The sequence below is a fragment of the Trachemys scripta genome, chromosome 3 (assembly GCF_013100865.1).
Source record: "Trachemys scripta elegans isolate TJP31775 chromosome 3, CAS_Tse_1.0, whole genome shotgun sequence".
In the NCBI taxonomy this organism is placed as follows: Eukaryota; Metazoa; Chordata; order Testudines; family Emydidae; genus Trachemys; species Trachemys scripta.
In genome coordinates, this window is record NC_048300.1 from 156,535,525 (window position 1) to 156,552,002 (window position 16,478).

Consider the following 16,478-nt stretch of genomic DNA (forward strand, 5'->3'; position numbering starts at 1 on the left):
CCACTGTTCAGTTTCTTTTCCCAGCTGACCAGGGCCGGTGCAAGGAAGTTTCGCACCCTAGGTGAAACTTCCACCTTGCGCCACCCCCCCCCTCCCCATGGCCGCCCCCCCCCCCCCCCTGAGGTGCCCCCCCCGGTGCGGCAGCTCCCCATCCCAGCTCACCTCTGCTCCGCCTCCTCCCCGAGCACGCCGCCCCCGTTCTAATTCTCCTCCCCTCCCAGGCTTGTGGCGACAAACAGCTGATTGGTGCTGCAAGCCTGGGAGGCGGGAGAAGTGGAGCGGCGACCACATGCTCGGGGAAGGGGCATAGGAACGCTGTAAAAAAAATTGGGGGCACCGCTTTTTGGCGCCTCCAAACCTTGGCGCCCTAGGCAACCACCTAGTTTGCCTTAATGGTAGCACCGGCCCTGCAACTGACTTTGTCTCCATCTGCTCCGAAGCCAGTCAGCAGCGGTTTCTCTGTGAGTTGGCATATAGAAGAGGGAGTAACTACACTATTCCCACTATCTCCATTCCTACTCTAGCCCAAAAGAACTTCCCATTCAGATCTGTTGGCCAGTCATGCTAGATAAGGACCTCCTGACTTCATCTAACTGTTTGTGTCCCATTCAGGTGAGGCTGAGAACAAATTTCTTAGTGACCCAGGTGGCTTGTGGGAGGAGGAGATGCATTAGGAAGCAGTCAGCCAGCACTAGCACTAGATACTTAAGCACAATTGGAAGCTGCTACCTGGTAGGGCAGACTCCCTCAAAGTTGTTCTTGCTTGTCAGAATGGCATGGCCAGGCTGGAGCTGCACTGGGGTGGCATCTCTGGCCCTGACCACCTCTGCTACCAGGGCCGGCTCCAGGCACCAGCCCACCAAGCTTGTGCTTGGGGCGGCACCTGGAGGGGGGCGGCGCGGTGCTCCGGCTCCGGCCGCCGGGGAGAGCGGAGCCCCGGATGGGCTCTCCGCCCTCCCCCCGGTGCTCTGGCCACCGGGGTGAGCGGAGCCCCGGCCGGGCTCTCTGCCCTCCTCCCGGGGCTCTGGCCGCCGGGGAGAGCGGAACCGCGGCGGGCTCACCGCCCTCTTCCCAGCGCTCTGGCCGCCAGGGAGAGCGGAGCCCCGGCCGGGCACTCCGCCATCCTCCCAGGGCTCCGGCCGCCAGCAGAGCTGCGGCAGGCTCGCCGCCCTCCCCTCGGCACTCTGGCCAGTCGGGGAGAGTGGCCTGCGGCCGGGCTCGGTGCCCTCCGCTGCCGCGCTGGGGGGTGGGGAAGCGGGGGGTGGCGGGAGGCTTTTTTGCCTGGGGCGGCAAAAAAGCCAGAGCCGGCCCTGTCTGCTACACTACTCACATCAGCATGCTGGGGAGTGGGGGACAAGGGAGATGGTAAGGGTGCAAGCCAGCTGGACAGTAACCATCCCAAGACATTAGGTGCCCATAGCTGCAGCCTATGTAGCTTTCCCCTAACCTCAGTTTTGCAGCTTGCCCAGCATATTTATTGCAGATAGGGGTATGTCTGTCGCAGCATGTGTAGGAGCTGCTGTTCCTCCTTTCTACCACCATGACAAACCTCTGCCAGGCTCCCAACCATATGAAGCAGAGGGCCACCACCATCCCACAGCAGCAAAAAGAGTAAGGCTATAAAAAGGGGGCACAGGCCAACATGGGAGAGGTAGAATTAGAGAAGTAATGGCCCTTTCTGCTCAAGGAGCACAGGTGAAGTGGAGGAGCAGGGAATGTCCTCAGAACTTGGTGTGGTTACAAGACAGACAGGAGAAAAAGGAAGGATGCTACGCATTTGTGTTGGGGCAGTGGAAAAGAAGAAAGGGCCCTGCTGATTTAACTCATAGCTCTCTACCTCAGCTGAAAGACGGAGCTGATGATACTGCTGCAACAAGACAAGATTTTAATAGTATTCACCTTCACAATCAGTTCTATAGGCTAGTCAGTGTGTGCACGTTCAATAACAAGTGCAGCCCCCTTCTGGGGCACCCGATCCCTAAAGATCATGTAGGCCCTGGTTCCTCCTTCCTCAGGTACTATTTGACCTCTCCATGCTTTGGGACCAATAGGCTCCTGACAACCAGTGCCTCCACCTATTAGCTGAGTGTACAGATGACCCTGTACAATCCCTATAACAACTAGGATAAATTAACTAATAAGTACTGCCCAGACCAGCAGGGCTCTACACACACTTATATTAATACAAACATTTTTAAACCCTCTCTTCCCAGTTACCTGAGAGAAGGCAAGCAATGTCTATACTAGGGGCTTCAGCTGGCACAATTGTATTGGTCAGGGATCAGACCTCATCACACCCCTGACCAATATAGCTATGCCGGCAGAAGTCTGTAGTGTAGACATGGCCAGAAACACAATGTACAGAAAGGCCTGTTTTTGTTTTTATTTTCCCTAGAAAAACTACAATAGGCTAAATATGGAAAAATCTTCTCATACAGTGACAGGTGAAGATGAACAAATAATTTACAATGAATAGTTTATTCCACAAATGTATTTTCTGGTTTCAGTTTAGTCATGAGCTGATCTCAACATTTTTTTTGTTATTGAATTTTTTTTACGGTGAATTTCTACAGTTAGACAAGAACATATTAGAAATCAACAGGAATGGCCTGATTCTCTAGTGAGCTATCACTTCCTCACGTCACTCTGGCAGCACAGAGGGGCCATAAACTGAAAAGTCAGGACTGAACAGCACAGGTTCACTGCATGGGTGGTCTGTCAGTGTCTGGTATGTCTTTTCACAGGTTTAAGACCAGCGAACTTTCCTGGGACTGTTATGCTGAATCAGGTCCGGGGGGGGAGTGCTATCATAGAAAATGCAGGCACGAAACACCGATAACCTGTGAGCCCCAAGAACCTCCAGGCCTGTGTTTTGTTAGTGGGGTTGGGCAGCCTTTTTTAGGGCCTGGGACTTTGTGTCCGGGGGCTGAAGCCGGCCCCTCCCCAAAGTCTACACCGCTAAGTGGTCTATTCCTTTCCTATTTGACATTTCACCAGATTTGCGGTTAGGCCAGCCTCGTGAAGGGACCAAAGGGCTATGGTGATCTGTTCCACTTGGGCCTCCCACTCCTGATTGTAGATGGCCACATCATCTAAATATACTGCAGCATATGAGCCTTGTGGTCATAAATCTTGGTCTATGAGCCAGTAGTACACCATGGTACATCATGGAGACCAAAGGGCATAGTCCTAAAATAGTATAAGCTGAACAGAGTGGCAAAGGCAGTTTTCTTGCATGATTCTAGCATCAGCGAGATCTGTCAATATCCCTTTGTAAGGTCTAATTGTAAGGACTCTCACCCAGTCAGTCAAGTATTTCATCAACTCAGAGCATGGGCTAAACATCAAATTTAGAGACAGAATTAGCCATTCTTACAGTTACACAGAACCAGATAGTGTCATTCAGTTTAGGAACCAATACAACTGGGCTTTGCCTGGTGTTGAGAAGGATTTTGCTATTTGTTTTACTGGGCCACATTTTTTGGGCAGAGGTTTTTCCCATCTGTACAGAATCAGTCCTGGAAGATGGATACTTGGGGTTTCAGTTATGGTTTGGGTGGATAAGGAACAATAAACAAGCCTTCCCAGCTCTTCCAGGGTTTCAGGAGGTTAGTATGATAGACCTGCATTATCTGCCTCTTGTTGGGTTATCTGATTTCATAATAAATGGATCCCACTTGATGTAATATTTTGTATGGTCCTGTGATGGGGCGGCTTCCCCTCACTGGCAGAAAAGGGATTAAAAGCAGCCCTAGGGAGGCTGCACAGGAGGCAGCCAATTAGAAAGGGGCTGAGAGGAGTAGCCAATCATGGCCTGGCAGGTTCATATAAGAATTGCTGCAAGGCAGAGCAGAGTTTGGTAGCTGACTGGAACTTGAGGAGAGAAAACCAGGCTCCTAGCAGGGGGGGAAAAGCCCCAGCACCTGGGACAATTCAGTGCCTCAAGCACTGAGATATGCACAGCTGTTTGCCCCCTCCTCCTCCCCTAAAAAGTGATTTTATTCAATACAAAAAGTAGGCTTTAAGTGGTTCCAAGTAATAGCAGACAGAACAAAATGAATTACCAAGTAAAATAAAATAAAACCCACAAATCTAAGCTTAATACAGTAATAAAACTGAATACAGATACAACCTCTCTTTAGAGGAATTCCAATAAGCTTCCTTTTACAGACTAGTCTCCAGCTAGTCTGGGTCCAGCAATCACTCACACCCCCTGTAGTTACTCCTTTATTTCAGTTTCTTTCAGGTATCCTTGGGAGCGGAGAGGCTATCCCTTAAGCCAGCTGAAAACAAAATGGAGGTGTGTCCCACAAGTTTAAATAGACTTTCTCTTGTGGGTGGAGACCCCCTCCTCTTTCCTATGCAAAGTCCAGCTCCAAGATGGAGTTTTGGATTCACATGGGCAAGTCATATGTCCATGCACGACTCAGTTTTTACAGGCAGCAGCCATGGCTTACCTGCTACCTTGAACGTCCTCATATAGACTTCTTATGTGGATTGGAGCCTCCCAAGATCCATTGTCCCTTAAGTGCTTCTTGATTGGGCACTTAATTTGCACATTCCTTTCTCAAGAAGCTAACCAAATGCTTTACAAAGGCTACTTAAAAATCAAGCCAGTGCCCAGCCAATATTCATAACTTCGAATACAAAAATGATACATGCATACAAATAGGATTAATAGATTCAGTAGCTCATAACCTTTACAGAGATATGTTACATAGCATATATAGCATAAAACGTATTCCAGTTATATTATATATACATTCTTAAGCATATTCCCATGAAGCCTTATGGGGTACACCGTCACACTGTGATCGAATTTCATCTCTCTGTTGCTCTTTTGCCTGCCACTATGGTTGCTCTGCCCTTAGCTCAAATCAAGCATACTGTTTTGCTTGATGTGCATGTATCACCACTCCGTTGACCACTGAAAGTTGGTCATAGACCCAGCTCAGGGTTTCATCCTCCCTCTGAGCTCTGCAAAGTTGGTCCCTCTAGTTAGGATGTCTGCTTCCTGAAGGAGTGCCAGCATCATTTCATCATTAGGTGGAACTTCTGGGGGATCTTCGCCTTGGCCAGACTCTCCCTTTCCAGAGTCCAGCTCCTTATTCACACCTGCCAGTGGCCAGGGGTTTGAGCCCTACCTCCCATGGACTCCTAAGTTAGCCCTTCTGGAGGCTCTTGGACTATTTTAATTCCATCAAGTACCCCATAAAAATATACCTAATCCTGGGCCATTATAATAAAGTAGACCAGGGTTGAGGTCAGACCCAAGGGCCTCATGTGTTCCCCTACAGTCAATTGCACCTGCACTCTTGGGTAGGGTTTAATGTCCCTGGGAAAGTATTGTAAGAAAATAATTTCCTCACACCCAGAATCCACCAGGCCTGTCACCTCTGTCCCATCTATCTATATGCGGACAGTTGGTTTAGCCTGGGTTATCTTATGGGGTTGGCTTTCTGCGGTCTACATCTGTCCATAACTACATTCCATACTGAGGCATTCCAGATACAGATGTCCTGGGTACCACATGAAAAGCAACTCCCCCTATTTGCTCATCCATTTTAGAAGACATTCCAGATCCACCCTGTCTCCATCTTACCAACCCATGTTCTTTAGCCAAGGGTGTTTGACAGTCTTGGTCACTCTAGCCTTCCCCTTCTCCAGATGTGGAAGATCATGACCACATACTCCACCACATTGTCATTGAGTTCCTTCTTCGTGGTACCCCCCAGGCTCTGGGCTGGGTCTCTGCTCTTTGCTGTCCAGTGGTTACACCTGGCCAGCCCAGTTATAAGAACTCAGCCCTCTGGCTAAGCCCCAGACACTCCACGCCTTGTGGGGTTGTTGACAAACACAAACACAAATGAATTGTCCCAGGAGTGTGTTACAGTTCTGTCTTCAGAGAACTCCCTGTTAAGCTCTGGCCTCCAATGAGGCTCACAGGCTAATATGGAGAAATAGTCAGCTCAAAAGGTAGATCATCATCAGCCCCCACTCTCCCTTCAGGGAGGAGTTGTCTGGCAGTGGTCATCCAAGGAGCTCTTGGCCTTCAGTCAGCCCTCTCGCCGGGTGCTGAAGACTGAAGGACTGCTCTCCTCTCTGGGCTGCCACCAACTGTGCTGGTTTTCCCCCTTTTAAGCTCTTCCCTCCAAGTCTGACATCTCTCACAAATGCTGCATGGTGGGGCCAGCTGAACCCACACTAGCTCATTAACCCTGTGTTGCCCACTGTAGGGTTTGTATAACCCAGCATACTATTTGTGCAGGGGAAGCAAGGCCCTGTAATAACACTGGCGGACTATTAATGTACCATTTTGCTTTACAATCTAAAACAAAACCTTTGTTATTTTTAATAGCCGCAACATGCATTTTATTTTTGACTAGACTTAAAGTCAACCCTAATCCCACAAAGAGACATCTGAAATAATATCACATACTGGTTGTTTCACAAAAAGCAGCTGACCACATACTGTAGCTACTGAAGTGCTCCAGGGACCAGAGCACCTAGTCTCATTCAGCTTTGTATGTGGTGTACCAGTGCTGCCTGGAGTACCTTGATTTTTGGAAAGCACTTATTGCCAGCTAAATGTTAGGAGCTTGGTGGGTCAAAATATAAACGTAAAAAAATTCTCACCACTTCCAAGAATGTGAAAGTCTACCAAGAAAGTAACTGAATGCAGCTTGGATTTAAAAAGCTGCAGGTTTCACACTCTTCAAGAATTTAGCCTTATGAATGTTTTATCAGCCCTCCTAACAATAAGAAACAACTGTGACCTGCTTTGCTTGTTTCTCAAACTAAATTGTTGGTATTACAGTGTAATGACAGTCACATTCTGCAGGAGAATTTTGCTGTAAAAGCAATTTCTTTCATTTGCAATGTAAAAAACTGCAAAGTAATTAACTTCCCAGCAGTTCCATTATGCAAAGTAACACAGTATATAGAATGAAATATTCATTAATAATTGAATCTATGAAAACTGTAGTTAAACTATGTTGAGCTAATTTAATAGCTAGCAGCTATAAGAATGTAGAGTGTATGGCTCTTTGCATGAACAAAAATAATTCAAGCTGCTAGAGTTTGAGACTGATTTAGTGATGAAATACTACAGTAAAATTGTAATGGGTCCACTACAATGGAGGATTGTTGGGGAACGATGGAAACAGAATATTATGTACAGATTTTTGTTCTACAGTATTGAATACTTCTGAGGATAAGGATAATTGATCAAATTCTCCAAATCCAAGTAATTTATTTTCTCTAAAGATGTACATGGGACAGTCAATGCTTTATTTTCAGTGAGGACTCATAAACTGCAACAGAAAAGAAACACACTGTAAATAACAAAAATTGATAGCAACATATGATGGAATATCCAATTAAGCCAGTGAGACCTGTGCAACGAATCAAGCCTCTGTTTTCATGTTACAGCTCCAGTCTTATCCCTTTACAGTGTCTCTCCACAGTGCTGTTTAATTGAATTTACTATTCCTTAATGGGAAACAAAATTTAGTGCTATTTACCATGACTGTCTGTGGTTACCTTTTTTCTTCTTTGCATGTAACAAAAACTGCTAAGTGATTTTGGCTGAAAGCAAGGTTGAAGCTCAAAGGAGCAGCTCCTGTCTCACATTTCAGCTTTCATCTACAAAATGTCTGCATATCCTTTTATGCAGAAAAGAAAACAAAAGGAAAGGGGACTGTTTCTTCCTAACTGATTTTTTTCCACCATGTGCCTCAGCTTTGATTATTGTGCCCATGTGATCTGACTTCTCTTATCACAAAGGCAGAAGCTAAACAATAAGAAACACTTTTAATGAAATTTTATGAATCAATATCTGAAACCTTTTAATGGAATAAATAGGTCAAAATGATCCCTGGTATAACTCCACTGAAATCAATGGAATGACCCCCAGGATGTATTTGGTACATAAGAATAATAATTTAAAAAACTGCTTCTTAGGATTGTCACCTATTCCCTCCTAAATGGTCAGATGGACTCAGATGACAAACATTGAACCCAGAGGTGAACTTTCTCAAAACTCAAGTGTGTTCAGAACTGGGTTCTGATTCAAAGCGTAATAGAAATAGGAGCAAGTGTTCATGTCTGACTCCGGAACCCAGCTGACACAAAATTCAAAGGTGTTGGGGTCTAGGATTCTGGTTTCAGGCCCACACCTATATGTTTTCAAATTGCCAAAATACACTGTCCAGGATCTGGAATGGACAAGAGCATCTCCCCCATAGAGTTTTCCTTTATATTTTGCATGTGTGTGGATTTGTATGGGGACTGAAAAAGAAAGTTTAAAAAAAACAGTAATAGGACCAAAAAAATGCTGCCACGCCTTAACAGCAGAGTAATGGAGTCCATTAGAGGCAAAAAGACATTCTTTCAAAATTGGAAGTCAAATCCTAGTGAGTAAAATAGATAGGAGCATCAGCTCTGGCAAGTCAAGTGTGCAAGGATAATAAGGCAGGTCCAGAAAGAATCTGAAGAGCAACTAGCTAAAAACAAGTTGTTTTCAACAACAACAAAAACAAAATTAAGTACTTCACATACGGGAAGCTTATGAAACAGACCGTGGGGCCACTGGACAATTGAGGTATTAAAGGGACACTTAAGGAAGACAAGGCCATTGTGTTGAAGCTAAAGGAATTCTTTGCATCAATCTTCATTGCAGAGGATGTGAGGGAGATCCCCACACCTGAGCCATTGTTTTTAGGAGACAAATCTGAAAACTATCCTAGACCGCGGTGTCAACAAAGGAGCAAATTGATAATTTAAACAGTAATATGTCACCAGGAGCAGATGGTATTCACCTTAGAGTTCTGATAGAATTGAAATATGAAACTGCAGAACTACTAACTGTTGTATATAACCTATTGCTAAAATCAGCCTCTGTAACAGATGTCTGGAAGGTAGCTAATGTAATGCCGTGGCTTTTTTTTTAAGGCTCTAGCAGTGACCTGGCAATTACAGACCAGTAAACCTAACTTCAGTTCCAGGTAAACTGGTTGAAACTATAGCAAAGAACAAAAGTATCAGACACATAGATGAACATGAGGAAGAGTCAACATTGGGGAAGAGTCAACATGGCTTTTGTAATGGGAAATCATGGCTCACCAATCTATTCAAATTCTTTGAAGTTGTTGACAAGCCTGTGGAAAGAGGTGATCCAGTGGATATAGTGTACTTGGGCTTTCAGAAAGTCTTGGACAAGGTCCCACAACAAAGGCTCTTAAGCAAAGTAGGTAGTCATGAGATAAGAGGTAAGGTCCTCTCATGTATAAGTAACTGGTTAAATTATTGGAAACAAAGGGTAGGAATAAATGGTAACTTTTCACTACGGAAAGCGGTAAACATAAGGGTCCTCCAAGGATCTGTACTGGGACCTGTGCCATTCCAAATGTTCATCAATGAGCTGGAAGAAGAGGGTGACTAACGAGGTGACAAAATTTTCAGATGACACAAAATTACTTAAAATTGTTAAACTGGGCAACAAAATGGCAGACGAAATTCAATGTTGATACATGAAAAGTAATGCACATTGGAAAAAATAATCCAAACTATACATACACAATGAAGGAGTCTAAATTAACTGTTATCGCTCAAGAAAAAGATCTTGCAGTCATTGTAAATAGTTCTCTGAAAACATCTGCTCAATGTGCAGTAGTAGTCAAAAAAGCTAACAATGTTAGGAATTGTTAGAAAGGGGATAGATTATTCCTTCCTAAGAGTAGTACTTTACATTTGTCCTTATTGAATTTCATTTTATTTATTTCAGACCACTTCTCCATTTTTTCAAGATCATTTTGAATTCTAATCCTGTCCTCCAAAGCAATTGAAACCCCTCCCAGCTTGGTATCATCCACAAACTTTAAAAGTGTACTCTCTATGCCAGGGGTCGGCAACCTCTGGCACACGGCTTGCCTGGGTAAGCACCCTTATGTTCTTATGTACTGTTGAACAGTGCACAATACTTTACAACATAATAGCAAGTGAAAAATAACAGTCTACTAAAATACAGGAGGAATGCTAGATACAATAGGGAAAATGTGGTTACCCAGTTCAGAGAGCACACATGGATTAGTCAGACTCCCTACTCTTGAGAAAACTATCTGAAATCAATGAGATTAACTTTCCCAGATAAAGGAGAAAGTTCCCACCTCTTTCTTTAGCCCACAACTTTAAAGAGAGGAAACTGCCAATCAGCAAAGTTCCTAGAATGTTATAACAATGAGGAGTCCTTTAGATTTCCAGGAAGTGGCTCTCTTGTGTGGACTGGTCCAGGCTAAGGTTGATGGTGGGGTGGCAATTGTTGAAATCCAGGTGGAATTCCTCAAGGGCCCATCCCATGGGTCCAGATGATGAAGATGTCATCAATGTAGTCCACGCAAGAGATCCACTTCCTGGACACTACAGTACAAATAATCAATGGTCACATAAACCTCACACTATACCAGAAACCTACTGACTGCTATACTTACTTACATGCCTCCAGCTTTCATCCAGACCACATCACACGATCCATTGTCTACAGCCAAGCCCTCAGATACAACCGCATTAATCCAATCCCTCAGACAGAGACAAACACCTACAGGATCTCTATCAGGCATTCTTAAAACTAAAGTACCCACCTGGGGAAGTGAAGAAACAGATTGACAGAGCCAGAAGGGTACCCAGAAATCACCTATTACAGGACGGGCCCAACAAAGAAAGTAACAGAATGCCACTAGCCATCACCTACAGCCCCCAACTAAAACCTCTCCAGCGCATCATCAAGGATCTACAACCTATCCTGAAGGATGATCCCTTGCTCTCACAGACCTTGGGAGACAGGCCAGGACTTGCTTACAGACAGCCCTCCAACCTGAAGCAAATACTCCCCAGCAACTACACACCATACAACAGAAACACTAACCCAGGAACCAGCCCCTGCAACAAACCCTGTTGTCCACTCTGTCCGCATATCTATTCAAGGGACACCATCATAGGACCCAGCCACATCAGCCACACCATCAAGGGCTCATTCACCTGCACATCTACCAATGTGATATATGCCATCACATGCCAGCAATGCCCCTCTGCCATGTACATTGACCAAACCAAACAGTCTCCATGCAAAAGAATAAATGGACGCAAATCAGACATCAAGAATTGTAACATTCAAAAACCAGTAGGAGAGCACTTCAATCTCCCTGGACACTCAATAACAGACTTAAAAGTCACCATTCTTCAACAGAAAACTTCAAAAACAGACTTCAATGAGAAACTGCAGAACTAGAATTAGGCCTGAATAAAGACTGGGAGTGGCTGGGTCACTACAAAAAATAATTTTCTCTCTGTTGATACTCACACCTTCTTGTCAACTTCTGGGAATGGGCCACATCCACTTTGATTGAATTGACCTCATTAGCACTACAAAAGGTAATTTTCCCTCTGTTGATATTCACTCTTTCTTGTCAACTGTTGGGAATGGGCCACTTCCACCCTAATTGAATTGGCCTCGTTAGCACTGACCCCCCTACCTGGTAAGGCAACTCCCATCTTTTCATGTGCTGTATATTTATACCTGCATACTGTATTTTCCACTCCATGCATTTGATGAAGTGGGTTATATCCCATGAAAGCTTATGCCCAAATAAATTTGTTAGTCTCTAAGGTGCCACAAGGACTCCTCATTGTTTTTACTGATACAGACTAACACGGCTACCCCTCTGAAACCTGTCACAATGTTGTCGTTCATGGTCAGTGGCGAGCCAATGCTATGCCACTGGAGGATCCCCTGGATCACTGGGATGATCTTCCCATGGTTATTTGGACCCTAGATGCAGAGCAAAGCAGCTGCATCACAGTGGAGACTTTGAGCCATGACTTTGTAGACAGTGATTTACACTTGAACTTCACTAGGAATTTAATCCAGCGGAACAGAGAGAAGCATGGATATGATGCACTCTCACAAGACAGGCCATGCTGCCCGAGACAGAATTTCAGAGTGGATTTCACATTTAGTCCAGGGCAAGCCTGTTTTGATAATCATGCCTAGTGGTAACAAAGGTGTGAATGAACATGGCAAGCTTCATATCTGAGAGGTACATGCAGAGACAATGCTCATTTGGAGCTCTGCTAGAAATCAATAGCTGGAAGGAGGCAGGGCTATGAAGCTGCTGCTCTACATCAGAACAGAATTTCCTAATGCTGAGAGGAGATGGTGAGTCAAATTTAAATTTGACCTTGTTGCAAGAGTAACCTTTTCTAATGAAATCATGCAAAAAGGAGATTTAGGATTATTTCCTTATCAACATGTTGCCTGACCTTCCCTTTGGCTGGCTTCACTGTGTTCGTGCTCAAAAGCCTAATTTCACTCTAAATCCATTAAAAGCCGGCAATTTATTGGCTCATTAACAAAAGGGGAAAAAACACCTTCCAGCTAAGGCAAGCAACCTTTTTTTAATATCTTTCCAAGTTTCCAAAATGAAATCATGAACCATTTAAGCAAATAAGTGGACCAAGAGATTTCCGGTTTAGAAATTTAATAGGCCAGCATAGATCTGACATCTAGAAAGATCCCTGTATGCAAGGATTTTCTGCAATATTTCAAAGACTTCAGTGAAATTTTATGTTCCAAGACTCCTTTTGTAGAGTTTGATTCTGCAGTCTTAAAACAGGTAAAATTCCCACTGGCTTCAAGGGGAGGAAAGATGCATTTGTGGTTAAGGTGTGAATAGAAGTCATGAGATATAATGGGAGTCTACATGTACTCTGAAAATTAAACCACTTATTTGTGGGCCTACATATGGATTTAGGTGCCGTTCTTTAAATGGTGGCCTTAGCCTCTCTGAGTTTGTTTCCCCATCTGTAAATAATTGATTGTAAAGCACATTATGATCTTTGGATTAAGGTGCTGTATATGTGCAAATTATTATGTTGCCTACAGGGGAACTTGAGCACTTGGTCTTTAATAGTTTGGCTGTCCTGAATTCATATTTTCAAGATATTTCTCATACAAGGTTGGCTTCCTTAACAGCCAATTAGGTTGGTTTTGACCTGTATTTTATTTTATGCTGTTTGACTTTATCAAAGCTCAGATGATAGAATCTTTCCTGCTGGTACCTTTCTTTTTTAAACAAGATAACTCCCATTCCTACACCTATTAAATAGAATTCAGAAAGCCTTTTAATAGGTCTAAATTCTGCATGGAATACTATGGAATTTTAGCTTGTCACTCAAAATGACTCAGAACACAGATCATCTGCTACTATATATTACTACATATATGTATTGAAGTAGCACAAAGGGACTCCAATATAGATCAGAGTCCTATTCCGTTAGTTGTACAAACACATACAAAGGCACAGCAGTCCCTGCTCTGTACAATCTAAGGCCTCAATTTCGGAAAGCATCACTCTTCAGAAAAGTACATGGAAGAGCTTTCCTGAATCAGAAAAGCATATGACAATTTAAGTTCTTACGTGCTTTCCCAAACCAGGATGTAAGAAAAATGTGACACAGGGTAGGGAAGTGAGATGTGGTCAAATATATGCAATGTAATATAATTTAGAGAGAGAGATTGGCTTTTTGCTATTCAGACAGCACCATGAGTCCCCAACATAGCCATCATTAAGTGATTACTCTTATTTGTATTAAAATAAGTTAATGTTGACACTGCCATGTGAAGTTGTGAAGTGCTATGTAATTGTAAGTATCTTGTAAGTACCAACTTAATACTTTAAAGTACTCTTATTGTTTGTTGACAGCTGACTATTAAGATACATAAAGCACCAGAGATTAAATCCACTGCTGCACCACTTATGTACCTTTAAACCATGAAAATAGGATGTAAGTGCTGGATACCCTTATGCTGGTCCTCTGCACAGGGGTAAATTTGATCCTAAGTAACCAGGTGTTTGATTCCTCCTACCTGAAGGGAGGGTTCCAAAGAGGATGGAGCTAAGTTATTCTCAGTGGTGGCAGATGACAGAACAAGGTGTAATGGTATCAAGTTGCAGTGGGGGAGGTCTAGATTGGAGATTAGGAAAAACTATTTCACTAGAAGGGTGGTGAAGCACTGGAATGGGTTACCTAGGGAGGTGGTGGAATCTACATCCTTAGAGTTTTTTAAGGCCTGGTTTGACAAAACCCAGGCTGGGATGATTTAGTTGGGGTTGGTCCTGCTTTAAACGGGGGTTGGACTAGATGACCTCCGGAGGTCTCTTCTAACCCTAATCTTCTATGATTCTATGATCAGTGCACAGTTGTGTTTGTTTGCTTTTATAAATCAAGCTCAGCACTTCCTTGGGCTTCATGGTTCTGCAAAAGAAGCATATTCTGAGAAGGGATTTAAAAAACAAGATGGTGAATACTCACTGTATTGTATATGAACAGGGTGGGAGTTCCTGGAATAAGAGACAATGGAACAAGGTGTGGAAGAATGAAGTGTGAGAAAGTTAAACATCATTCTCTGCTTATCCCTGAACCTAATCTTAATGGGGCAGGCTGGAGCAGTTAAAATGTACAACTACCTAATATGTATCTTCAGCATACGTTATACTGTCCCTTTCATTTTAGATCTCTTCAAGTACAAGAATAGTTATACAAGACAGATTTCCAGGGGGAAAAAAGCTAAGGAAAGTACATTAAAATAAGCCATTGCTCACCAAACAGTATAGTGGAGGTAACTGTTAAAGCTATTAAACTGCTCAGCTGTGTGTCAAAGCTAAAGCAAGAAGATCAGAGTTTTAACCCCACTGCAGCTGTGAAATTCTGTGTTGACATGGGGTGTGGCATAGTGTCAGGTCAAGGGTAAAAGGTTTGGATGGCCTCAGATCTAGTATAAAATTGGGATGAGAAATGCTCCTCTGCCCAATGTGCAGGGGTGTTTGAAATACTGTTTCAAATAGCTGTTGCTTGCTGCAGCTTGCCTGTATTTAATACCCAAGCGCTGGCAGTGTCAACATTTACCTAATGTTTTTAAGAAGTGAAAAAGAAAACATTTAAAAACCCTTTTCATGTGGATGGTTACTGGGAACAGATGTAGACGCCCAGTGCTCAGGCAGGAGGGAGAAATGACAGAGCCCAGGATGCTGATTTGCTTCTCTCACAGCCACCTTTTCTGGCTGATTTATGGCAATGCAGTGGAAATGCCTTTGTGAAAAGTCTACTCACCTTACCAACTAAAAGTCACTACTCTGGCACTTGATAAAATGAGAGACAGCAGGGGAGAGAGAGCATCTAAAGTAAAAGAAAAAGCTAAATGAAGATGGCTAAATTTATTTATTTATTTACCCCCCATACTCCAAACCCCCTCACCTCCCCACCCCACATTCTAGTTTATGTTTTATTAAGGTAGCAGTATTTAAAAGCATGTGGTTATGGATACATTTCATTGCAGAAATCCTGTAGCTAAATTTTGCGCTGACCTACAGCCCATGCAATTGTAACAACAGTGAGGCCTAGTGATTCACATGATATAACTAACCATAATACTTTGACACCATGAAATGTTTTTATTCTTTCAGATGGATTTATCAGGCAGCAACTGATTTTTTTGGTCAGAGAACTTTGGCAGAGAGAATTGCCTTTACTAGTGATATGCGCAGCTTCTAAAAAGAATTACACAAGCAACAATAAGAAGAACAGGAGTACTTGTGGCACCTTAGAGACTAACAAATTTATTAGAGCATAAGCTTTCGTGGACTACAGCCCACTTCTTCGGATGCATATAGAATGGAACATATATTGAGGAGATATATATACACACATACAGAGAGCATAAACAGGTGGGAGTTGTCTTACCAACTCTGAGAGGCCAATTAATTAAGAGAAAAAAAAAAACTTTTGAAGTGATAATCAAGCTAGGCCAGTACAGACAGTTTGATAATAGGTGTGAGAGTACTTACAAGGGGAGATAGAGTCAATGTCTGTAATGGCTCAGCCATTCCCAGTCCTTATTCAAACCGGAGTTGATTGTGTCTAGTTTGCATATCAATTCTAGCTCTGCAGTCTCTCTTTGGAGTCTGTTTTTGAAGTTTTTCTGTTGTAATATAGCCACCCGCAGGTCTGTCACTGAATGACCAGACAGGTTAAAGTGTTCTCCCACTGGTTTTTGAGTATTTTGATTCCTGCTGTCAGATTTGTGTCCATTAATTCTTTTGCGTAGAGACTGTCCGGTTTGGCCAATGTACATGGCAGAGGGGCATTGCTGGCACATGATGGCATATATCACATTGGTAGATGTGCAGGTGAACGAGCCCCTGATGGTATGGCTGATGTGATTAGGTCCTATGATGATGTCACTTGAATAGATATGTGGACAGAGTTGGCATCGGGGTTTGTTACAAGGATAGGTTCCTGGGTTAGTGGTTTTGTTCAGTGATGTGTGGTTGCTGGTGAGTATTTGCTTTAGGTTGGGGGGTTGTCTGTAAGCGAGGACAGGTCTGTCTCCCAAGATCTGTGAGAGTAAAGGATCATCTTTCAGG